Consider the following 25,713-nt stretch of genomic DNA (forward strand, 5'->3'; position numbering starts at 1 on the left):
TAACTGAAAGTAGGAAGTACTTAAAAAATTATGAGGACATGCTCAAATGACACAGGAGCCAGATTGAATGAACTCACATAGACCAAATCTCAAACAATGTGAGCATCAAAGGAGTGAAAATAGTGAATTATAATTCACTGAACCCAATAAGAATGCATGAATTCATACAAATAAAAGCAGATAGACAAGAGAGAAGGGAAATTTATTTGAGAAAATGTAATGCCAACTATGAAAGTAGAAAAAATAATAGAGATTTAAAAAAATCACCCTTTGCCCTCTATCATAGTAATAATTGTTTTAGGCAAGAATCATCAGTGGGCAAGTTTGAATGGTAATAGAATATTTTGATAGTTTCAATGTATCTACCCATACATTCTTATTGACTACAAAGGGAAAAATAACTGGAGAAAACTAGCAGACACCACTTTAACAAAGTTGCAAAGCCAACCTCACCAGTACTGAGATAAGTGAAGTCATGTGCCTCCTGGTGTGGTGTTCTGAGAGGAACGCAACATCATTGCTATTGTGCTATTCCTGCCCACAATGCATAACCTGAAATCTAATTATAAGGGGAATTAAGGAAAGCTCAAATGGAGAAGGGGCTTTGTAAAAACTAACCTGCCAATACTCTTTAAAATTTTTACTGGCAAAAGAAAAAAACACTGAAGTACAGTTCCACATTAAAGGAGACTAAAAAGACAAGACAACTGGCTGCAGTGTGTAATCTGGGATTTTCTTTTGCTATGAGAGACATTATTGGGACAATTGGCAAAGCTAAATGAGGTCTGCTGATTAGATAATAATATTACATTACTGTTAATTTCCTGATGTTTATATTAGTACTGTAGTTATGTAAGAGACTGTCCTTGTTTTTAGGAAATACACAGTGAAATATTTAGGGGTAAAAGGGCATCATGTCAGCAAAAATGAGTATGTTATATAGAGAAAATTGGTAAGCTGTTAACATTTGGGGAATCTGGGTGAAGAGTATATGGAGATTCTTTGTACTAGTCCTAAAACTTTCCTGTATGCCTAAAATTATGTCAAAATACATGTTTAAATTATTCAACAAAAGAGGAATTTTACTGTAAGACACTAGAAAAATTATTTATATCTGTCCTTCCTGGGGGACTTTATAAATCTCTCTTTCCCTTCTTAGTCTTGTTGGCGAAGAATAAAAAGCTGCTCCCTGGGTCACCGTCTGACAAGAGCACAAGGCTGTTAAAACAGCCTATTCTGTTTCTGATCTAGGCCACTTTTTTCTCTTTGGGCATTTAGTGCTCCTTTTGTTCTCAGGGATGTTGTGGCTTTAATGTCTTCCTCGGTGCATGTGTTAGAATGATATAACTTCAGTAAAGTTGTTTTTCTAACTGGAAGTTGAGTGTCTCAGAAGACAGAGACATATGGTTGCCATGGCTGTAGCTTGGATACCTGAATTCCAAGGCTTAACTTCAGTCTCCTGGGTTGCTGAGATGAGCTTATACCAGCCACCACACTTGGCTTCCTGATGCTTTTAATGTCTATTGGATAGTGCTGGGCATGCAAATTCCTAGAACAAAAATGGAATCCAAGGTGGAATAGGATCCCTCCATTTCCCACAGTTCCCCGTTGGCAAGGATGTCTAACTGCCCACTGGTCGTCTTTATTAGGATATTGGCCAGGTATCTAAAATTGAATTCCTGATATTGAACCCATTTTTCCTGAATTCCCATTGGTCTCATTATCCATTTGGTTGCTCAAACTACAAATATAGGAGGTAGCCCGGATTCTTCTTTCTGATTCTCTAGTTCCTATCCATTGAAACTCCTTAAATTTCTGATCTCTACCTGCCTTTCAGTCACTACGATTACTATTACTGCCATAATTCAGATCTTCATCTTTGGCCTGTGCTTGTTTGTTTGTTTTCTTCCAGAAAATACCTGTCTGATCTTTCTGTTGTCAGGCGTCCTCACTCGCACCCCAACCTGAATTCATTATCTACACAATCTCTTGAAATGATCTATTAAAATAGCAAGATTCAAGCTCCTGAGCTTGTATTACAAAGTGCTTATAATCTAGCAACTGCTTGCCTCTCCATCTCTTCTTGTTCCTCATCACTTTATATCACCTTTGCCCTGCAACAACAACAGATTTCTTAGAGTTCCGGGATATACCAAGTTGTCGCTCTCTCTCTCCTTGGTTAGCTGAGGAACTGGCTGATCTATGGAATCCCTATTGCTACAAATACTCAAGGGTACCAGATAGTATACAACGGACAACAACACAGGTTAAATACATAGCTTAGCTCACAAGAAAAATAGGAAATCTCAAGATGCCAGAAAGGAAAATGTACCTCAAAGTCACAGCAATAAACATATTATAAATCAGTTTTATGGCCTTTGGGGAAGGGGGTATGATTATATTGGATCCTCTTGGGTAGAGACACTTGAGTTTTAATGTGCATTCAGGAACAGACAATGAACCCTTGGACTTTTAGGATATGGAAAGTTGCATACCCCTGCATAAAACCAAAATCTTTGAAGTGCTACACATACAGAGAAAGAGGATCTAGGGAAACTTCCTGCTGGCTCAGAAAGACTGTAAGAAATGGTGTATTCTTGAAGAAAATAAGGTCACAGATTTAGAATTTAAAAAGTAAGACTTTCTATTATAAGGACTGTTACTAGAAGAAAGACAGAGCTTTGCCAGCCAGAAGCTGAGGAGCACCATACTCTGGTTCCTTCATATATCAAAATAATAGGCCATTTGTTATACACAAATACAACTGAAGACACCCCTACAGCCTAAGAATTTCCTTGTGGTCAGCAGGGGAGGGATGAACCTGTGATGCTCAGGGAGAGGACTTGAGACTTCGCCACATACATGTGGAAAGGGGTAGCTAAAGTTTATTCTAAGTTAGCAGTTTCAAAAAGGTAATTTAGCAAAGGGGCTGATAATATACATTTGAAAGAGATTATATTGTTTGTCCAGTAAAACCTTCCATTATGTATTGGCGTGCAGCACTGTTTTATTACAGTGAGATATTTCTTTAACAGTATTTGCTTGGGACTCAGGGTGAAAAAAATTCTCCTATGAAAAAGTGAGATTCTATTCTATTTTATTGTATCATAACAAACCGCTCTAAAACTTTGTGACTTACAACAGTCATTTATTTTACTCACAAAGTTTCAAATTTGACAGGGCTCAACAGAGACTGCTCATCTCCATGTGGCACTGGTATGGCTCAACTAAAGCAGGAGGATTCACTTTTAAGATGGTTCACTCACATGGCTGGCATGTTGCTGCTGGTTGTCAGCCAGGAGCTTGACCAGGGCCTCACCTCCTCTCCACACTGGCCTCTCTATGGGCTGATTAGACATCCCAACAGCATTTGGCTTAATTTCAAGAACGAGCATCCTAAAGGAACAAGGAGGATGGGTATAACATTTTTGTAACTTAGCCTTTGGAGTCACAGTGTCAATTCTACTGTATTATTTCCAGAATCCATATAAGATTGCCATATAAGATTACCACAAAGAAAATAATACCTAGTGATGAACTCGCAAACAAAAGTTATAAATTTGTGCATATTACCCACCATAAGTAAAAGAAAACAAGAGAATTAGCACCTCAGGAACCTGAGATATAAGAAAATATGAAAGGGGATATAAAATAAGTGTTTAAAATTATTAAAGATTAAATGATTGAAGAGAAAATAAGGAAGATAAATCAAAAAATAAAGAAAAAATGCTATGAGAAAGGCTCAAGTTCAGCATCATCTCTGGGAGGTGTTTCCTGTATTCTGTGATAACCTGTGCGAACCGCTGTGGTGGCACTTAACACACTTTGTTAACATTTTATGCCTAGGGCCCCCTCCCCCACAACCCCTAACCAGTCTAGGTCCTTGGTTTGGATTTTGCACTTGTCCCACTGTAAGCAAGTTATTCAAGTCTTCTTGACATCAGGCTTCTTATCTCTAAGTCAAAAAAATGTCTCTCTGTCACGGTTGTTATGAAAATTGCATGAGATAATGTATATTCCTAGCATTTGCTTGCATCAGAATAGGAACTCAACAGATATTAGGTCCTTTCCCTTCTTGTTAGACTCTGACAAATTGTTTAATTTGTAAATAGTTCCTTAAGGAACTGGATCTAAAGTATCATAAACCCTGAGATGCTTTAAGACCCAGCTGAGGTTTTTTGGTCCTGGAGTCATCTGTCTTTCTTCATTCTTACTAATTCTTACTAATGGATAGTTACCATTCTTATTTTCCACAGGAGGATTTTCACTCTGAAATAACCTAAATCGACATGCCAGGGAGCATTTAACATTTACTTTGAGAAAAGAACTAGAATAATTATTTAGTAGATTATAAAGGAAACTGTCAGTTAAAATAAATGAAAATATAGGAAAATGTAACCTGTCAATAATATCTTTGCCACTTCAGACTGTCTTTGAATCTTGCTATATTTAGTTTAATCTTAGACTTTTTCTTCACCTTAATGTGGGAGTTAGAAAGAAAATCTAGAATATTCTATTTCCTTTTCCATTATACTTGAATTTTGGGTACCTCAATCCTTTGGTAAAAAGAAGTTGGTCCATTTATTCCAAGTTGAATAATAGTGGTAACTTATAAATAGACCTTTCTTAATGATGTTTTACAAAGAAATCTCATATGCTTTTCTTTGGCTTCTGGTAGTTGACATTTTCTTAAAGAACTTATTACATCTATATTTAAAGAGGTAAAAAGGAGGATTGTAAACTGGAAACCGGAGGCTCAGAGGTGTCCAGATTTTTTTAGCATCATAAAGAACTATCTTGCCTTTTGCCTCTTGAGAGGATGTGATAAAATACATTATTTTAGAGTTGTTATCTGTAGGAATTGATGTTTGTTAAATGGGAAAGAACAGAAATGATACTTGAATACCCAGCATTGTAACTGGAGAGGGAGAAATTAAAATTTCATTCTTTGATATGCACTTCTTTATCTTTGAAATACACTCTAGTTATGCTTAGATGGTAGGCCTAAAATTAACATCGTAAATCACACATCGTCTGTCTTTGGAGATTCTCTAATTTTGCAGGTGTTATTAAATATAAAGTTCCCAATGGAAACTACAGATCAACACCTTTGTTTTGCTGATGAAATTCTAAGTGGTAGTGTATTCAGATCTTTGTATGGTCTTGTTTTCTTGAAGTTGAGATCACTTTTGAAGGTGATCTCTTGTAAAAGATCCAATGAAGAGGAGTTGCTGATGCTTTTACTGAAACACATCCCACTAACTTCTGGTGAATATTCCCTTACTTACTCCAGACCTTGTCAGTAATTTGTACTAAAAATATTTGGACCTCAGGATGATGGTTCTGTAAAGTTTTAGCGAACCTGCCACAACTCCAGCATCGTTCAGAGCGAACTGTAACCACAGCACATGAGGTGATGACCTCAAAGGTCTCTCTTGCTCCTTCATTACTCCACCTCTTTAGTGGCTCCACAACTTGGAAGTTCAAAGTTGTGCTTTATTTTTCACAGTTGAGAAAACTATTTCTCATTGTTAAAGGTCTTTTGAGATTCTCTCTGTACTTTAAAATTGCTTATTAGTAACACTAAGTTCTTTAAATCACTTAAGAGGAATAAATTTTAAGTAATATGTTTTCTAGAATTATGTGTGCTCTTTTCTAATGGTTCCTTTTCCTTAGTCTAAAAATATCTACAAAAGTAATTGTCAGCTTTATCATGGGTCAAACAAAGAAACGCATAATACATATTTATTTCAGCACTAAATAAGATAAATTTCCCTATAATTCCATCATGAAAATATAAGACATTTTTTTCTGAGCAGCCTTCCAATATTTTTCTTTTCCAAATTTATTCATATTCATACATGTTTCATATAGGTGTGGCCACAGTGTGTATGTGGTTCTGTCCTACTTTTCATTTAGGCTAAATGTATACATTTTTCATATCACGGTATCATATTTTTTTTAATGACTGTCTAACATTCTGTTAAGCAGAATGTTAGACAGTCATTAAATGTATACATTTAATGACATTCCTAAATGTATACATTTTTCATATCACGGTATCATATTTTTTTTAATGACTGTCTAACATTCTGTCTAGTTCAATCTAACCATTTCCTTTTTATTCGACCTTTTATTTCCAGATTTTCAATTATAAATAATCTTATAGATAGTAGTCCTGTTGCCATGCAGTTGTGTTGTGTGTGTATATGTACTCTAAATTTATCTGATGTGAAAACAAGAAATAAAGAAACACTCTCCAACACATTGTGGTATATTAATAAAGTACAGTACCATAAAATTTGCCTGATTTTCTTAAAGAGAAAGTTGAACCTGAACAGCAAATTGAATGCCTGAAGAACACGTAAAAGCTGGATCTGAAAGATATTTGATTAATTATTTTAATGTCATAAGAAGTATATATTCTTTTTATCTCAAAGAATACCATTCCCTTGGTAGAATATGTTTATTCCTGTGTAAGAGAGGTCTCTGAATGTATTGGCAATGATTTACTCTGTGGCACTCTCCATTTAATGAAGTGGAAAGAACACCAATGGAGCCTGAGTTCTTGGTTAAGTCAGTTTAACTCTCTGGTTCTCAGATTCAGTGAAGACTTAGGGGAGGTTATTTCCAGACTATTTCCTAAAATCTTCACAAAACCCTATGAGTAGACTTTCTCCTGATTTTACTAATAAAGATATTGAAGCGCGTAGAAGTTAGGTGATTTGTGCTGAACCATCCACGTAGTAAGTGGTCAAGCTGATGTCAAACCCAGATTGCATGATTTAAAATCCAGTGTCCTATTTGTATTCCACCACTGCCTTTGGTATCTGAGACATAAAATGGATTAGATATTTTCTAAGCCGAAGTACTTTCCTGTTTTAACATTCTGTTGTGTTTCTGGAAGAGCAATCTCATAAAAATAAAGATAAGCACTAGACACTGAAAAGGAAATTTTGTTCAAGCAACAAGTAAATTGTTAAGAACAAATGGTATAAGGAAGCCATACAAAACCATACAAAAGATATAGTGAAAGTTTCTAAACTTATTAAAGAGGATGTGTAGGTGTACAGGTGTAAAGAGGAATAAAACATAATTTTTCCCTTCAGTTTGGTTTATAATCTAATGGAACTGACAGACTTAGCCATATGACACAAATAGGCTGACAGATGTTGAATTGAGAGAGGAAAATTTTTGGATTGAAATGAGTTTAGAACTACTGGGCTACCAGGTTCTGTCTTGAAAACAGAGTGCTGAGAGTACAGGCCATTTCTGACTGATAATTTATTTAGATCTTTTTAAATTTCTCTCACTTCTTTTTTGTTTATTCCTGCATATTCTTTTTGATGGTATTATGAGTGTAATTGTTTTATAAATTTTATTTTTATCTTATTTTTTTTTGCTAGTACATAGAAATACAATTGATTTTGTGTGTTAATTCTATATCCTTGAAACCTTGCTAAACTCATATTCTAGTATTTTTATTACAGACGCCTTAGGATTTTCTATGTACATTATCATCTTCAAGTAAAAACAATTTTCTTCTTCCCTTCCAATTTTGAATGCCTTTAATTTTTTATTGCACCAGCTGGAAACTTCAGTACAATGTTGAATAGAAATAGCAAGAACTGTCATTCTTACCCTTTTTCCTAGTCTTAGGAAGAATTCAATTTTTAATCATTTTATGATGTTAGCTGTAGGCTTTTCATAGATGTCTTTTATTATGTTGAGTATATTCTCTTTGTTTCTTATAGTGAGAGCTTTATATATGGGTGTTGGAATTTTATCATAAATGCTTTTTCTGTATCTATTGAAATGATCATGTGTTGTTTGTCTTTATTCTACTAATGTGTTATATTACATTACTCAGTTTTTGAATGTTAAACTAACTTTGTGTTCTTGGGATGAATCACACTTGGTAATCATCTATGAGCCTTTTTATATATTGTTACATTTATTTATTAATATTTTGTTGAGGATTTTGTATTTGTATTCATGAAGGATACTGATCTGTAGCTTTCTTGTGATGTCTTTGTCTGGCTTTGTCGTTAGGGTAGTACTAGCCCCATAGAATGAGTTAGGAATTTTCTCTTTGTTTTCTGAGAGACTTTGTGTAGGATTGGTATTTCTTTTTTAAATATTTGATAGATTTTGCCAACAAAGCCACCTGGGCCTGAGATTTTCTTTGTGGGAAGGTTTTTAATTAATATTTCAATTTGTTTACTTGTTATAGGTCTATTCAAATTTTCTATTTCTTCTCGAGTCAATTGTGGAAATTTGTTTCTAAGAATTTGTCCATTAATTCTAAGTTGTCTAATTTATTGGTATAAAGTTATTCATAATATTTTCTTATAGCCTTTTTAATTCTTGTAGGGTCAGTGGTGAGGTCTCTTCTTTTGTTTCTGAATTAGGTAATTTGTGTATTCTCTCCTATTCTCTTAATTAGTCTAGCTAATCAAGGGTGTGTCAATTTTATTGATCTTTTTCAAATAGCCACTTTGTGGTTTCATTGATTCTTTTCTCTATTTTTTTTCTGTTTTCTATTTCATTGATATTTAGTTTAAACTTTATTATTTACTCCTTTTCTGCCTATTTGGGGTTTAGTTTGCTCTTCTTGTCTAGTTTCTTAAGGTAGAAGCTTAGATAACTGATTTGAGACTTTTCTGATTGCAAGCTAGAAATTTCTCTCTAAGCTCTTCTTTAGTTGCAGCCTATAAATTTTGATATACTGTGTTTTCATTTTCAAAATTTTTTTTTAATTTCTTTATGATTTCCTCTTTGACTCTTAGGTTGATTTCTAAATATATGAGTTTTTCCAGATATCTTTATACTTAAAATCTTTAACTTAATTCTGTTGTTGTCAGAGAACGTACTTTTAATGATTTAGTCTGCTTAAGTTTTTGAGACTTGTTTTGTGGTCTAACATATGGAGAATGTTCCATGTGTACTTAAAATGAATGTGTATTCTGCATTCATTGTGTGGAGTACCCTGTAAATGTCAATTACATCATGTTAATTGTTAAACTCTATATATCCTTATTGATTTTCTGTGTGGTTGTTCTATCAGTTATTGAAAGTGGAGTATTGAAATCTCCAACTTTTATTACTGAATTGCCTATTTCTCCTTTCTGTTTTTCTTTCATTTGAGGTCTCTATTTTTAGCATGTATATATTTATAATTGCTATATTTTTTATGATTATTAAGTGTCCTTCACTGTTTCCTGTAACATTTCTTGTCTTAAAGTCTATTTTGTCTGATATTAACATAGCCATTCCAACTCTCTTATGGTTACTATTTGCATGGCATATCATTTTCTCTCATTACTTTTAACCTTTTTATATCTTTGTGTCTAAGGTGTATCTTTTGGATACAGTGTATATTTGGTTCTTACTTTTTAATCTAATTTGACTATCCTTGCCTTTTGAGTAAGTTATGTAGTCCACTCATATCTGATTTAATTATTATGTCAATAAGAATGGATTTAAATATGGCATTTCACTATTTTATGTTTATCTCCTGTGGTTTTGGTCCCTCTGTTTCTCCTGTACTTCCCTTCTTTTATGTTAAATAAATATATCTTGGTATACCATTTAATTTGTCTGTTGTGTTTAAGTTATTTTGTGTTATCTTCTTAGTGGTTGTTCTTGGGATTATAAAATGCATCTTAATTTATCACATTCTACTTCAGAATAATACTAACTTTAATTCCAGCAAAATATAGAAACTTGCTCCAATTTATCTCCATTTCCCCTTTGTTTGAGTTATTGTTGTTATATATATTATATCTGTATGTATTATAAACCCCTCAGTATAGTTTGTAATTTTTGTTTTATGAAATCTTATATCGTTTATAAATTTAAGAGAAGAAATGAGGAAAAATATATACAGAATATTGTACATTTACCCACATATTCACCATTCCATTTCTATGCTCTTTGTTTCTTCACTTGTATTCAGATTACTGTCTGATGTCACTTCCATTCAGTCTGGAGGACTTCCCTTAGAATTTTTTGTAAGGCAAGTCTGACAACAACAAATTTTCTTCATCTTTTGTTTATCTCAGAAAGTCTTTATTTCACTGTTATTTTTAAGGAATAGTTTTATAAGATATAGAATTGTTAGTTGCCAAGCCTCTTTCCACCTTTACTTTAAAATATATATGATTCCACTGACATCTGGCCTCCATCATTTCAGGCGTGAAATCAGCCATTAATTGTATTATAGTTCTCTTTTATATGATGAGTCATTTTTCTCTTACTATTTTCAATATTTTCTCTTTGTCCTTCAACATTTCATCTATGATGTGTCTAGGTATTTTGTGTTTGTCTTATGTGTGGTTTCATTAAGTAGCTTGAGCTCTATAAATTAATGTTTTTCATCGAATTTAGAAAATTTTTGACCAGTATTTCTTCAAATATTTTTTTCGTTCTTTTCTTCCTTTTCCTTACCTTCTGAAACTCTTATTACACATGTATTAGCACACTTGATGTTGTCTTATAGGTCTCTGAGGCTCATAGTGTTCCTCCATGAACTTTAATAGTTTTCATAAAGTATATGCCTTTGAATTCCAGAGTGTTAAAATTATTGCTTTTGACTGTTTTTTCCAGTTTTATGGTTACTTTTTGAAAGGAGATTTGTCAAACATCTCACTCAATCCTGATGTAGTCAAAAGTCTTTATACATCTAAAAGCACTAGTAATTTGGTTGTGTTATATGTGTGATCCTACCTTTTATGTTGATTTATTTATAAATAATATTTTATTGCTTAGTCTTTTGGTAGGAGGGATTAACCTCTGTTGTGTAGAAATGTAGATGATTTGTTACTCACATGAAAAATACTTTAGAGCAAAGACATTTGTAGGGTCAAGTAGAAAATGTCAACCCTAAAACTTTTCCTTGAAGCACAAATTTGTAAGTGAAATGGGTCAGAGAGCATTATTTCAGAGCTCTTTCCTCTTTAGTTTGTGGCAGCACGTTGCCTGTTATAACAAAAGATTCCTTGGGTAAATTAATCCTGTACCTGTGTGAAATGTCCACAATATGTACTTAAAATGCAGGATGCTCATTTATTTTTTTATAAATTTAGAAATTTATTAACATATGTATGGTGTTTACCTTTGATATGTAGAATTACTCAAGAAATAGCAGAGGAATCGGAAGTTATTTGTAATAGGTTTAATATCATTTGTCAAACTGGTGTGTTTATTTTTTTAAATGAAAAGTATTAAAATGTGAAGCACCATTTTGTTAAAATTCTAATTTTTCACAGTGAAAGTTTTACAAATAGGATTTGGGTATTTATCATGTGTCATGAATATTGTAATATATGTAAATTATAGCATTAAATGCAAAATAGTTTGGCATTGCTATTTTCTGCAACTAAAAATAAATTCTTTCATCTAAATCAGATTTCTCTGTATCTAACATTTGAAATTAAATTTTCATTTACCATAAAATGCTATTCTTTGTTAAAGGAAATACTGCCCAGTTATGTAAATTCAGATTTCGCAGATTATGTCCAAATTTCTAATGTTAGAGACATCACTATACATAGAGTCAAACAAAACAATGTTAAAAGAACTTTTCAGCCTGTAGGCAACCCTTTGCAAAAACACAGACCTCTTTCTTCTTTCACAATGTTGAAGAAACAAGTTTGTTAAGCATGAAAAAGGGAGACCACTTGGTAACTTTTCAAGTGAAGGCAAAACCAAAATAAGCATCTACGGTAATGCCACCCTGAACAAGCCCAATCCCATCTGATCTCGGAAGCTAAGCAGGATCGAGCCCAGTTAGTACTTGGATGGGAGACCACCTAGGAAGACCAGGTGCTGTAGGCATAAAAAATAAGGGATTGTAAGCTGACAAGGTCCTTGCAATCTGTGAGGTCAACCAAGGGTTACTTCATCTAAAATAAATAAATAAATTAATAATATAATAATAATAATAATAATAAGCAACACTCTCCTCTTGATAATTATATTTTAAATCCATTAATTATTCAGACTTTTCTTTTAATGCACAGCCTATAGCTTCCTAGAAGCAGAGGGGGGCACTAAATGGCAGGCCTTTCTCATGGACTATGCCTCTACTGGGCCTAATTATTTTAAAATTTGATCCTGAGCCAACTCATGTTTGGTTAGTGATTCTGAAACATTCTTTTCCATCTTTCTCTCTTAGTGGTCTTCTTGTAGAGTACTTTCATATGCCCTGTGCCCCAGACTTTTAATGAGGTTCCACCATTACCAAATGATTGTTCAGTTTTATACTTCTGCGGGTGAGAAGGCTAGAGAAGAGAGCAACAGAAGAAGATGCACTTGACAGAGGAGGTCAGTTCTTTCTCTTCATAATTATATAGACCTAACATTTGCTTACCACCTCAATTATTTGATTCCTGACCTAGCATTTTAGAAATCTCCAGTATAATAAACCTTCAGTATTTTTGAGATCTTTGGAAGATGTGAAACTTGAGAATAGTTTTATCACAATTTTTTCCCACAAAACTAATATACAGAGAACAAAACCACATTGTTTCAATGCTCCTAGACCATTAGATAGGTTATATATGAACTAAATGGCTTGCTCCTGGACATCAGCCTGCAATTCTACTTGATTGAAATTTGTGCATTAGGAAAATGACAGGTTATTATATTTTTTAGAGTAGGAAAGGAAGTGCTAAGGGTTTCTTGGAGAGGGGAGTGGAACCATTTCTAATTTGAGAAACCTTAATGTAATGAAAGTTAGCCTATCTCTCATTAGGAATATGGACCTATTCAGATTTCTTTGGACTTTTTGGCAGTTAGTAACAGAAAACCATAGAATCAAAACCCAAGCCACACTTTGATATTGAATTTGTGATTTTCTTCCTTTACTTAATACCCTCGTGCTTGATGCCTTAGAACTGAAGCTTTCTTTCAAAGAATACTAAAAGCTTCAGATTTGCTCTGCTTCTAGGTGATGTTTAGTATGTATCATTAGCTTAAAAAGCAATATAAGGTATATTAGTCTGTCTTATCTAGTGTTTCTCAACCAGGGATGACTTTGCCCTGCCCAGAAGACATATGACAATGTCTGGAGACATTTTTGATTATTACAACTGGGGAATGCTACTGGCATCTAGTGGGTAGACGTTAGGGATCCTACCAAATAGCCTGCAATACTCAACCTCTTATAACAAGAATTATCCAGCTCAAAATGCCAACAGTGTTAAAGTTGAGAAATCCTGATCTTATCAAATTATTTTTTTATTTTTAATTTATTTTAATTAGTTTCAAGTATACAGTACATTGGTTAGACATCTATATAGTTCGTAAAACGGTCACCCCCATTGCTCCTTCCCTCCCCTGACCCTCTACCTAGCCAACATATTCATTCTAATTGCATTCCCTATGCTGTGTTCCCCATCCCTATGTCCATCTATCACCTACTAATTTGTACTTCTTTAACCCTTCACCCCATTCTCCCAGCCCCCCAAACTCCCCTCCCCTCTGTCCATCACCAAATTGCCCACTGTATTTGTGAGTCTGTTTTTGATTAGTTTGTTCTTTTTATTCCTTAGATGCCACATATAAATGAAATTATATAGTGTTTATCTTTCTCTGTCTGACTTAAATACCTTCTGGGTCCATCAAAGCAATATATTTTTCCATCCCCTTCCTTTTAGTCTTTATCTTTTAATCTGAAGGATTCTCTTATAGGCAAGATGTAGGAGTCTGGTTTTCCTTTCCATTCATCCACTCTTTTAGTTGGAGCACTTAATTCTTTTCCATTTGAGGTACTTATTAATAGGAATGTAGTTGTTAGCATTCTTTATTCCTGTTTTTGATACATGTTTTTTCTTCTTAAAGAAGTCCTTCCAACATTTCCTGTAATACAGGCTTGGTGGTGACAAATTCCTTTAGCTTATTTTTGTTTGGGAAGCTCTTCATCTATCCGTCAACTCTAAATGATAGCTTTGCTGGATAAATTATTCTTAGTTGTAGATCTTGGGTCTTCATCCTGTCGAATATTTTTTGCCAAGCCCTTCTGTCCTGCATAGTTTCTTTTGAGAAATCAGCTGCCAGTCTTATGGGTGTTTCCTTATAAGTAACTATCTGTTTTTCTCTTGCTGCTTTTAATATTCTTTCTTTGTATTTAACCTTTGGCATTTTAATTATGCTGTGTCTTTGTGTGGGCCTCTTTGGATCCCTGATTTTTGGAATTCTCTGAGCTTCCTGGGGTTTTATGTCCATTTCCTTCACCAGGTTAGGGAATTTTTCCATCATTATTTCTTAAAACAGCTGTTCAACATCTTGATTTTCTTCACTTACGCCGATCAGATGGCTATGTGGATCCTTACTAGTGTCCCATATGCTCCTTAAATTATTTTTATAGTCTTGGCATCTTATCTCTTGCCATTCTGATTGCATGTCCTTGGCTTTCCTGTCCTCTAGATAGGGCATTTGATCCTTTTCTTTATTCACTTTGTTTATTCCTTTGAAAAACTTATCTCAGACTTCTTATCTCAGACAATGTGTTCTTCACTTCAGACTGGTTCCCTTTTATAATTTCAATTTCCATTTACATATTTTATCTCTTTGTTGACGTTCTCACTGAATTTAACCAAAAGTTCATTGAGCACTTTATAACCAGTGTTTTGAACTCTGCATCTGTTAGTTTACTTGACTCCATTATATCTGGATCTCTGTTCTGTTCTCGCATATGGTTTCTGTTTCTTTGTCTTTCCATTTTGGCTCCCTTTCCGTGTCTCTTTCTATGTACTAAGCAAAGCTCCTAAGTCTCCTGGTCTTATTAGTGTGGATTTGTGAAATAGGTATTTAGTGTCACAGTCCTGAGAGGGGCTCAGCTACAGGCCAAATTTAGATCAAGCCTCTGCCCCTCCAGGGCCACCTGTTAAGATTCAGCAAGCAATCCACAAATGCTTATAGTTGCCTCAAAAGGCCACACCAGAAACCGAAGCCAGCTGCCTCCAGTGTGAGTCTAGGCACTGCTCAACAAGGACCACTTGACTTGCTGAGGATAAACCTGGATGTGGCTTGGGTGGGGCTGTGAGTTGGGGAGGTGGAGTGTCAGGGAATCTTCTGGGCAGAGGGACCTCTGTTAACCAGTCTGATGATCTCACAGCAATGGCGGTGCTGTGTCCACGCACTGGAAGAGGGGAGGGCTCAACTGAGAACAATGCAGACTGCCGGCACTTCTGTAGAGAGCGAGTCTCGATTTGGCCCTCACTCTGACAATGTCTCCTTGTAAGTCCGTGGCGCCCCTGTGCGCAGCCTAATTGGCACTGGTGCTCAAAGCGAGCAGGTCGGTCACCGGGAAAATCTGCTCACGGACACGACCCCTTTAAGAGGCGTCTGCCGCATCCTCCATCTCAGTCAGCTGCTCGAGACCAGGTATCCCCGCGACCTTGCCTGGTCCTACCTTCTGCCGTTGCAGGGTACTTTCTTGGTTTTCTCCTTAGTTGTATGGCTTGTTCATCTAGATTCCAGGCGATTTTTCCTTGCTGCTGCTCCTTGTTTTCATCACAACTTTGATTTGGTCGCCAGAGGGATGAACAGAGCCTCTATCATCTACGCCATTTTAGTTCTTTATGTCTCAAATTATTTTTATTAAAATATCACCATATTTTTAAGAATCATGATTCTGTCTTTGGCTTCCTCATCAATCTCATTTTTCACTACTTCATTTCTACAGTGGCTTTTACAAGGTATTTACGGATGTATATCATGCTACACCATCTCTGTAGAGTGGCACAAAAAACAGTAATCACTTGATAGTTCTAGAATAAATGGAAATAATGTCAATATCAGAACATATATAAGTGAATAAATGAAATGATTTTTTTTGAAAACTAGATGCAGATAAATATAACGGTTTGAAATAATATCAACAACAATTAATACATTGAATTTTCACATCTTTGGATGATAGATACTATGATACTATAAAATAAGTATAATAGTATTTTGACAATTTATGTGGTCAAATATTGCTATTATGTTTACCTTAGGCAAATTACTTAGCCTCATTGTACCTTATTTTCTCATTGTGTAGAAAACTATTGAAATAGATTATCTGTGCTGCGGTTCCAGTTCTAACATTCTAAATATTTTTTAGTAAGATGTACAGAGTTCTGATAAATGTTCGAATATTTAATTTACTAATCAGTATTTATAGATGAGACAGTGAAAATTATCAGAAGATAATTGTCGCTCATGTTTTTCAAAATAAGTAGTATAAAGTGTAGTGAAATGCACTGAATTTAAAGTAGGTTGGTGTGTGTGATTCTCTCCCCCACTTTTAAAATTTGGTCGTGCATGTTTGTTTTATTATGTGTTTAAGTTTGAGTAAAAATTTAGTTTTTAGTAAATAAAGCTTGTTTGGTCTTGTTAGGTCAAGACAAAGGGCCATTCATCATTTTTTTACATTCAAATGAGGTTTAATATGAAGGTCTTTGTTTTGGGACTTACGAAATATTATATATGAACTTCAGTATCCTCTGTGGACAGGACCATAGAAAAATATTTTTGTATTAAATTAGATTCTGGAAAGCTCGGCATTCCTTTCACATGCTAATAGATGGAATTTAAATTTGTATTTATTTTTAATCAGTACTAAAATAAATTTGGGTAGCAGCGCTTATAATAGTTAATAGCCTGTATAAGTGGGTCCCAAGACACCTGTTCCTTTATTGTTAATGAAGCCCTATTTGATGTGCAGGGAGACTGGAGATCCTGTTGATTCTCTGTCCTAGCACGTCTTCCTGTCTCCTGTGTGCATATTTAAATAACATTAAGAAATGTTGTTTCCTCTTGTTTTCTGTCATTTCTAGAATTCTGCCAGACACACTTATTCTCTTTAATAGGTTGTTTCTTCCCAAATGCATTAGGGTGATATTTTTTTCCTGTTTTGTGTGTTTTGAATTCTTTTTAGGATTAAACCTCAATTATGTTATGAGGATTTGATGTAAAATTATGATGAGTTAATAGCACCAGACACACAAATAGCCAAATAAAGTTTCTCAGGGAAAGAATAAATGACTTGTGGGAATTTTAGTAGCTTGTGGAAATATAAGAAAACAAACAAAACTGTACAAGTGAATTCCAAGGCCCACGAACCATCAAGGCTCATCTTCTGAGATTCCTCAACTGTACACTCTTCTCCCTATTCTCTTGCTGACGATTTGGAGAGTTTGTAATAATTTTATTTTTAGTTGCTATATCATATCAAGCAAAAAAGCATTGGTCTTCTTGCAAATAATTTGAAAGAAGAAAACCACATACATAAAAAATTATCACAATCTACTAGACGTTTGCATTTTTCCACATGGTAGAATTTTGCGATGAATGTGTTGCTTAAAATAACATTTGTGATCTATGGCATTCATTTCTAGAGGACAGTATATTAGCAGATTTTTAAAAATTATTTTTATATGTATGCTACAGAAGGTAAACAATGTCCTTACCTCTGTGGCTTTTCTTTCTCCAAACACCTGAATTTTCACTACTGTTGGTGATAGTTTAAAGGTCATTCATGAAAAAGAGAATATATCTGGGAAGTAATAAGTGAGAATTACCCTGCTGATCCTTTAAGTCAGTTCTTCAGAATATCTGGTAAGTACATTGGGAACCCAGAAAGTATTTATTTTGGTAACCAGCTCAAACATTGAGTACCTCCCAAATAGAGTGAAAATAAATTTACTATTCACACATCTTCCTGATAATGATAATCTTTGTAAGAGATAAACATTACTATTTGGAATAGTTAATAGGGAAAGTTTTTTTCACACCACAGTCTTGTATTGTGTTGATTGAACTTCTTTACAATAAAATTTACTACCAAATAATTCAGTTCAGCAATGCCTTTTCTTCAGTCTTATGCCTCCCTGTAATGAAAAGGAAATCTAACACTGAATTGTATATCCTGCAAAGATGGCGATGTGAGATCTCTTTCTCATCAGGGGTAAAGATAAACATGAATCACAGTCTCTCTGGTGTTTTTTAACACTGGCTGCATATTAGAATTTCACCCCAGGAGTATTTTTAAAATACTCATGCCTGGACTCCATCCACCCCTGGTGATCCTGCCTAGATTGGCATATCCTGGAATGTGGGTTACTGTCATATTAAAGCTCTTCATGTGATTCTGTTTGTCATCAGGATTGAGAACCACTCAGAACTTAAGCTAAACTAGGGGCTATTGGTTGCTAGTTTCCCACACTGCAAGTGCTATAGAAGAAGACAAGCTGAAAACCCTTTGAAAATGGCTTCTGGTCATGTGATCACTCAGTAGTGATCATCTGCTAGAGGAGGCATATTTTGGGAGTGGATGAGCTTGGTGCCTTATTGCAGACTCTCCAGCCTCATATGAGAAAAAAGGTGCTTTCCTAGGTTTTCCAGATTTAAATAATTCCCCGAAATTGTTTTATGGCAGCATTTTTTGGTAGACTGTGGAGTTCACTGTAGCTCATCCAAGATATATAATTTTTAAAAATCTTCCTAGTTTTTAGTCAAATGTAAATTTAGGACAGACTACCAGTCTTAAAATGTTTTAACTGAATTTTTTTGTTTTGTTTTTTAATTAAACCATGACATACTTTACATCATCCAAATTCACTCCTTTCATAAATATGCATGCCCTTTTTCTGTATTCCCATCATGGATTGTCTGCACAATGCAAAATCTCACTTCCAGTGAACTTACTTTGATGTGAGAAGAATATAAAGAATTTATAAAAGATAAAAATCAGCAAGTTTAGGGATAGTTGCATGAGAGGAAGAATGTAGGACAGGTACCATTTACCAAAGTTGTTTTATAAGTGTAGTCAAAATGGCCATTAAGATAGTAAATACTGTCCCAAGTTCTTTTTAAGGTAAGCATTCCTCACCTGGCTTGGAAAATATGTCAAAACCTCCAAGGTAGGCCTATTCGTAAGGGTTGCCAATCCCTCTGCGGAGCCATGGCCTCATAGACAGCTCCTTCTAACTGCCTTCTGAAAGCTGGGGCGCTGCCTCAAGTGTGTTGATAATACATGCAGGAACTGGCTGTTCAAACTTTTACTGCCAAACTAATTACATTTATAATTTCTTGGCTTAATTTACTTTTCTAGCAAATATTACCTAGCAAGTCACCACAGTTAAACCAGTGGAATTCAGAGCACCTGCACTTCTGAAAGCCACTACTATGTACATGGAATGGAATCTGATTTTTAAACAACAATTTTGCCATTTGCTTTACAACCTACTATTTATTGTAAAGAAACTCTTTATGCTTCTTAATTTATCATTTGTTCTTAAAGAAAAAGGCCAAGGAATATATTTACAGACATGGTTCCACTTTTATTATTTTAATCCATTATTTTCTCCTGATCAGATTCATATTTGTGGTGATATGCCCTGCATGGCAAGTGCTGAGAAAACATTTGTACAAAGTCTTGCCAAGGAAGACTGTTGACTCTATGGAGTATAGTGATTTCACTGTTCAAGATCTTCATGTGTTTATTAAAAAGAAAAAAAAAACCAGATACTAGTTAATTATATATTTTAAATTACTAGATTTTGTGGTTAGCATATATAAATTCATTAAATAGTTCAAGTGTATTCAATACAGTGTTACAGCAGTTTTATTGATATACTGGCAAAGAAACAAACATGACCACTCTTTACCATCTGTTTATAATGCTATATAAAGAAGACCATGTTGGTTGCCATGGTAACTACATTTCCAAAACCACTGAGTGTTTGCTTAAATTCTCCAACCTTTTAAAGTCATAAGCTTTTTTCCTGAGAAAAAGAATAGAAAAATGCATTTAAAATTTTCCAGTGATTTTCTAAAAGCCATTTCTCTGTAAAATTCATTTATTATTTCTAGTCTGATATTTTGCCTCAGGATTTCATGAATTAAAAAAGAGGGGCTCTTAATTTGAGAATATTTGGCATTTTCAAGAAGTTCAGAGAAAATGTTAATGGTATCCTATTGAGGGGTGCCACCTATCTTTTCATAAGTAAAGGTTTTGCCTTTTCAGAAAAACTTTTTATTAATGTAACAATAAAAAGGAGTATAAAGAGGTAACAAATATAATAACATGGTATCTAGGGAGGAAAGGCAGTTAAAATGTAGTTTCAGTGGCTAACCATGTTTAATTATTGCTGTCATATTAGCTAATATGAGAAAAATTACAGCAAGGAAGTATTTGGCTGTAAACAGAATGATTCTGACTAAAAAACGTATGGCTACTAAAAAATACTTTATTGTAATAAGAGTAAAAATCAATTGATATTCCTGGGAATCCTGCCTAGGGAAGAAAGAAGTAAAATATATGTTTTACTGTTGTTTTTACTGTACATGAAAATTTAGAACTAATTTTTCCCAATCCTAAGTGGTAGTGTATATACATCCACATGTTTATACATACCTGTTGTCTACATAGATGCTCAAGAAGCTTTTGCTATATTCTTCAAAAACAATCTTTCAATGTCTTAAAAGTTAATATTTTTATACTGGGACAGGTAAAATAGGATTACATCTGTTCCAGCTTTCACTAAAGCCAAAATCATGGACTATGCATAACAGTAGTAATACTAATAATAGTAATAACTAATGCATATTGAACACATAGCAAGTGCCAGGGAGTATACTTAGCTTTTTGCATGCTAAATGTTTATGTTTAGGCTTCATAGTACTCCTGTAAGGTATTGTATTCAGTACATTCTCTAAATTAGGGTTTCTCAACGTTGGCATGACTGACATGTTAGGCTGATAGTTCTTGGTTGTGGGAGACTATCGGGTGTGTTGTAGGATGTTCAGCAGCAACCCTGGCCCCTACTCTCCACTCGCCAATAGTATTGCTCCAAATTGTAACAACCGAAATTATCTCTAGACATTACCAGTCTGCTGGGGGCCTAAAATCACCCCCAGTTGTGAACCACTGCTCTAGATGAACCAGCAGTTTTATTTTTTTTCTGGTAGAAATAGTTTTTAAACCACCTCTTGGTTTTCACCTGCTGTCTCCCTCTTTCCACCATCATTTCTCATACCAGGTATTCTCCAATTTTGTTCAGTTATTGGTCTGATAACATAAGCAGAACCTTCTTTATTATGTATTGTTCAGTTATTGGTCTGATAACATAAGCAGAACCTACTATATTATGAAACTTTATTACCAAAGTTTCTTTACCACAAAGTCTTAGCTTATTAGCCCAATTCCCCTAAAATCTCACAAATATATGAAAATGTTTTTCTATAATCTGAAAGATTATTTCAAAAAGGTTTATCAATACATGGCTCTGTTAATGCTATTTGGTAGGAAATTACTGGATCTCACTATAGTTAACTAAAAACGTTTTAGAAGAATGTAGATGTAGAGAATAATAGCTTTTTTGGAAAGAATGAGAATATAAGACCTTTTAGATATACTTAAATAATTGTGCATTTTAACTATAATTTTTAATAACTGTTTTATGTAGGCAATAGCTTGCACACTATTTATATTACATTTTGAGACTAGATTGAATGGGGACCAGAATATATAGTAAAGATTGCCAGTACTGATATGTGTAATGGAGCACTTTTTAGCTATTAAATAATATGCTCTTGAGTCCCAATGCCTGGGTGAGATTCATGGCCCTACCACTTATTATGGCCCTCTCTCTTATTACTTAACTTCTTTGTGACTCAGTTTTCCTTCTGTAAAATTAGAATCAAAAATGGTACCTCACAACCTCGTGTGAGGTTTAAGTGAGTAAATAACATATAAAGTGCTAAGAGTAGTGCATGCAATAGATATTAGTTGTCATTTGGGTTTATTACTTTTACTTTTCTGGAATACGTGGCCAAGATTGAGTCTGTAGTGTCTTAATAAGCAATGTTTAGAACCTTGGACTATTTATTCTTTGTTCGTTGTGATATAGTAACCTTTGTACTGATGGAAACATTTCAGTTTAGAAATAGGAAGTAAACATTGTGCTACAGGTCAACACATTGAAATAAATGTAGACATTAATTTTTTTTATTTAGGTTATTGTAGAGTTTAAATACTACCAGCAATAACTTTTATTTTAGTTGATAATCCAGTGATTGTTTAAAGGCTCTTTAGCCTGGTACCAACAAGAAATAAAACCTAGTTTGTTTGTTTTGCTAAGTTCCATCTGCCTTTTCACATTGGAGTTATATCCTTGCCTCCACATTATTGGTCCCTGGGAACCAAAGAACTTCAAGAATAGCAACAACAACAACAAATTTTTTAAAGTAGCAGCTTTGGAATAAAATGGTCCTGGTTTTGAATTTTGACTTGCCTACTTACTTTTGACGTTGGACAAGAAACTAAGTTATCTATTAGCTTCAACTTTCTCATCTGTGAAATGGAGATAACTATAGTACCTACTTCATAGAGTTATTGAGCACATATAAAATGCATAGCCCACAGTATGTACTATAAAAATAGTAGCTTGCTCCCTACCCTCCCACTCTCATTGACCACCCCCTTACCCCAAAAAGAGTCAGTCAAAAGGATAGGCAAATAGATATCCATAAGTTGCCTTATTTGGGGAGAGGGGAGTATCTATGACTTATCTCATTACTTTTCTTATTTTTAATGAAATGAAAGCTATAATTTTCAGCCCATGCCCCAAAACTTTTCAAGAAGGAAAACTATGGGGGAGAAATGGCATTTTCATGAACTAAAGCCTAATGGCTGCAGCATCTTCTACATTTCCCAGCACTTTATAGCTCTAGTACTATCCTTTACTCTCTTTTACCTTTACGAAGTGAATTATTTTAATATGAATTAGGACAAAAAACAGCTATTAGGATGGGAACAAAGAGTTTCTAAACATAAATTTCTTGCCTCATTTTAATGTGTTCTGAGAAATAAAAACATAGAATATAAATAAATTATTTCTTTTAACTCAGTAGACCTTCAATCAGCTATTTCCATGGAGAAATTCACATTCTGCCCAATTTCAGGGAAAGGACATGAAGTTTTCAGTAAAGAATGATGAAAAATGTGATCTCCTCCTTCCCTAAAAGTGAACTTCCCTATAATTTTGTGAACTATCTTAGAGGCTCCACTGTCACAGGCCACCAGAAGGGCACAGGGCCATACTCCACAAGCTGGGCCTATGAAGATCCTCATTGCAGTGTAAGACTCCTTGGCTGTCAGGTAGACCCTGGCTACTCCTGCAGTCTGAAGGTTTTTGTTGTTGTTTTTCAGTTGTGGTTTTTAACCTGGACAGCACTTTCACTGCAATGCAGATTTTTCTCAACCCCTGTGTGAATAGGCTATTCAAGACTTCTCATGGCCCTGTGTTTAATGGACCACAAATCCTCTGGTTCTGTGCCGCCAGGGAATCTTGCTGAAATTGCCTGTAAGGAGATGGTTGCAGCCAACTGCTTGTGCAGCTCGCAGTACACCAGAAGTCTCGAGCTGCTTAGGAGAAGTGAACTTTAAAATTTTTTTTACACCTCTTACCTACAAGGTACTTTCTAAGCCCTGATTCTATGCAATCATTCCTTTTTATTCTTTGTGTTATAATGCTACTGTGATCATTATCTAGGTTGAGTGAATTACCTAGGTGGGCTTTGGAGCAGACACTGAATTGAACTCCATTTATTGGCTATATAATTTGGGGCAGGTTACCTTTTTATTTCCTTCAACAAGTATTTATTGAATATTTGTGTGTGCCAGGCACTATTCTAAGTACTGGAGATACAACTCCACACAAGTAAATATGCCGTAACATGCTTACATTCCAGTCCAGGAAGATAAATAATAACCAAAATAAATGAATGCAAATATGTAGTATATAAGTGATAATCATTGAGATGGAGAAAATAAACTAGCCCTGTGATCCTCAGTATCCTCATTAATAAAATGAGGAAAACTACCACCCCACAGTATGTCAGGTTAGATGAGCTGGCACCCGTGAAGGCTTGGGGATATACTAGGGTAGACGAGACAGTCAGCTTCCAGGTAGCTTGCTAGCAATTGGTAAATGACAGATTTCTTCCCAGTCCCTTTTGACCTGCTAGAGTAGAACAAATACTATTGTTCTCTGAAGATTAAATTGCCTAGCATAGCCTGTGTGTAATTTATTCCAAGTGTCTCTCTCTTTAGTGCCATCCTATTAATACCACGTAAATGAAACTTTTAAAAAATCGAATCATGTTTTTCCATTGACACACATAATTTGAGAGATGACACTTTCATAGTAATCTTTTGCCTTTACTACCTCTGTTGATGGCTATTTAAAATACCAATAAGGTCTTTATGTTATTTGGGTAGCAATATTTGTGAATATGAGAGCGGGCAGGTTTGAACTTAGGATCATGGGACCTTTTCTCTGGTCAAAGTTCTTTCTGTGGAAGAGTAACACAAGCAATTTGTATCCCGCTACCTGTCACTTCTAATTCCCCTCTGCTTTAGTCTTGTGTACCCTGATTTCAGTGTTGATTTGGGAAAAATAAATGAGATTTTCCTAAAAAATTTTTGATTTTTGAACCATCATTTTGCAATAACGTAGTTTTAGGTTTTGATCATTTTTCTATTTGTTTTTTTAAAACTCATTTCTCTTGCTAAAATCCATGCTATATTTCACTTTGCTATTCCCCCATTCCAATTTGCCCTCGAAGTAATATCTGTTTGTCTACAAAATGTTTCTTCATATTTTCCTAACTTGCTTATTTTACTGGCTTCTCCCATCTGCATTGTATCTTTTACATTTGGTTTTAGCCTCTTAATAATATGTTATGTAAAAGCCGATCAAACCACCTTCTACCTTTTTGTCTTTTCCAACTTGTTCTGATCCAAATACTCTAAATTTTGCACAATTAAACCACCTTCATTAGCTAATAGGACTGATAGGTGAAATAATAAATATTCATTACTACATCGAGACATTGTTTTTGATAAAAATGTGCTCAAATACTAGCCAAGTAAAACTATAGAATTATAGAAGATTAATCTGAGAGCAGTTCTCTTGAATTTGAGTAGTTGTCTATTCAAATTGTAACTGCGAGTTGAGAAAAGCACTGAGCATTAAGAGAGCACTCATTCAAGTCTGGTTGATTTATCTCTGCACAGAAGGACTGTGGTAGTGGGAGGTGTAATTCACAGCACTTTAGTTCTCAGCCAGTGTCCCTGCTTGAGTGGTGGTGTGAGTCTCGTGTGTCTGTGTAGTGTAATGACGCCTGTATTCCAGCACTCAATTTTTCTACCCCTTTGCTTCAACACTAAATAGATTTTTTTTAAATGTGAACAAAAGAGGTCTGTATGTAAAACTTATTCTGTGAGATCGTTTTAACAGTTTTAACAGTTTTCAGTATGACCAAAATATTACTTTTAAAAATGGCTCTATTTTACTACTTTATTATTTTAAAATAAAACTTCAGTTACCATTAGAGTGGGTAAATCTTTGTGGTTTTGTTTTGTTTTCTGGTGGTGGTTTAATTCTAAGGTGGCCAGCTGACATCCTACTGCAGACTCAATTATGACATTATTTTATACTTCTTTTTAAATTTTAATCATATTTCATTAAACTGTTGTGTCCAGTAAACCATTACTGAAAAGCTCCCGCTTGATTTCCCCTTGTTCAACAACCCCTATGCCCTACCCCCATTCTACTTTCTCTACTCTTCCTTCTTTTTTTTGCCAGCGCCTGCCTTCTGCCACATGCCCATCAAACCTAATTGCAGCTTTAGGAGGGCTTGGGGCAGGCAGTT

At 34.7% G+C, this 25,713-nt stretch overlaps 1 protein-coding gene and 1 pseudogene across 2 annotated transcripts in view; both read left to right on the plus strand.

The window, feature by feature from the left end:
* PDSS2 (decaprenyl diphosphate synthase subunit 2) overlaps positions 1-25,713 on the plus strand; it is a 211,833-nt gene that overhangs the window by 51,113 nt on the left and 135,007 nt on the right. The window lies entirely within an intron of this gene.
* On the plus strand, positions 11,720-11,838 carry LOC111740155 (annotated as a pseudogene).

Source organism: Pteropus vampyrus, unplaced genomic scaffold (assembly GCF_000151845.1).
Source record: "Pteropus vampyrus isolate Shadow unplaced genomic scaffold, Pvam_2.0 Scaffold58, whole genome shotgun sequence".
Lineage (NCBI taxonomy): Eukaryota > Metazoa > Chordata > Mammalia > Chiroptera > Pteropodidae > Pteropus > Pteropus vampyrus.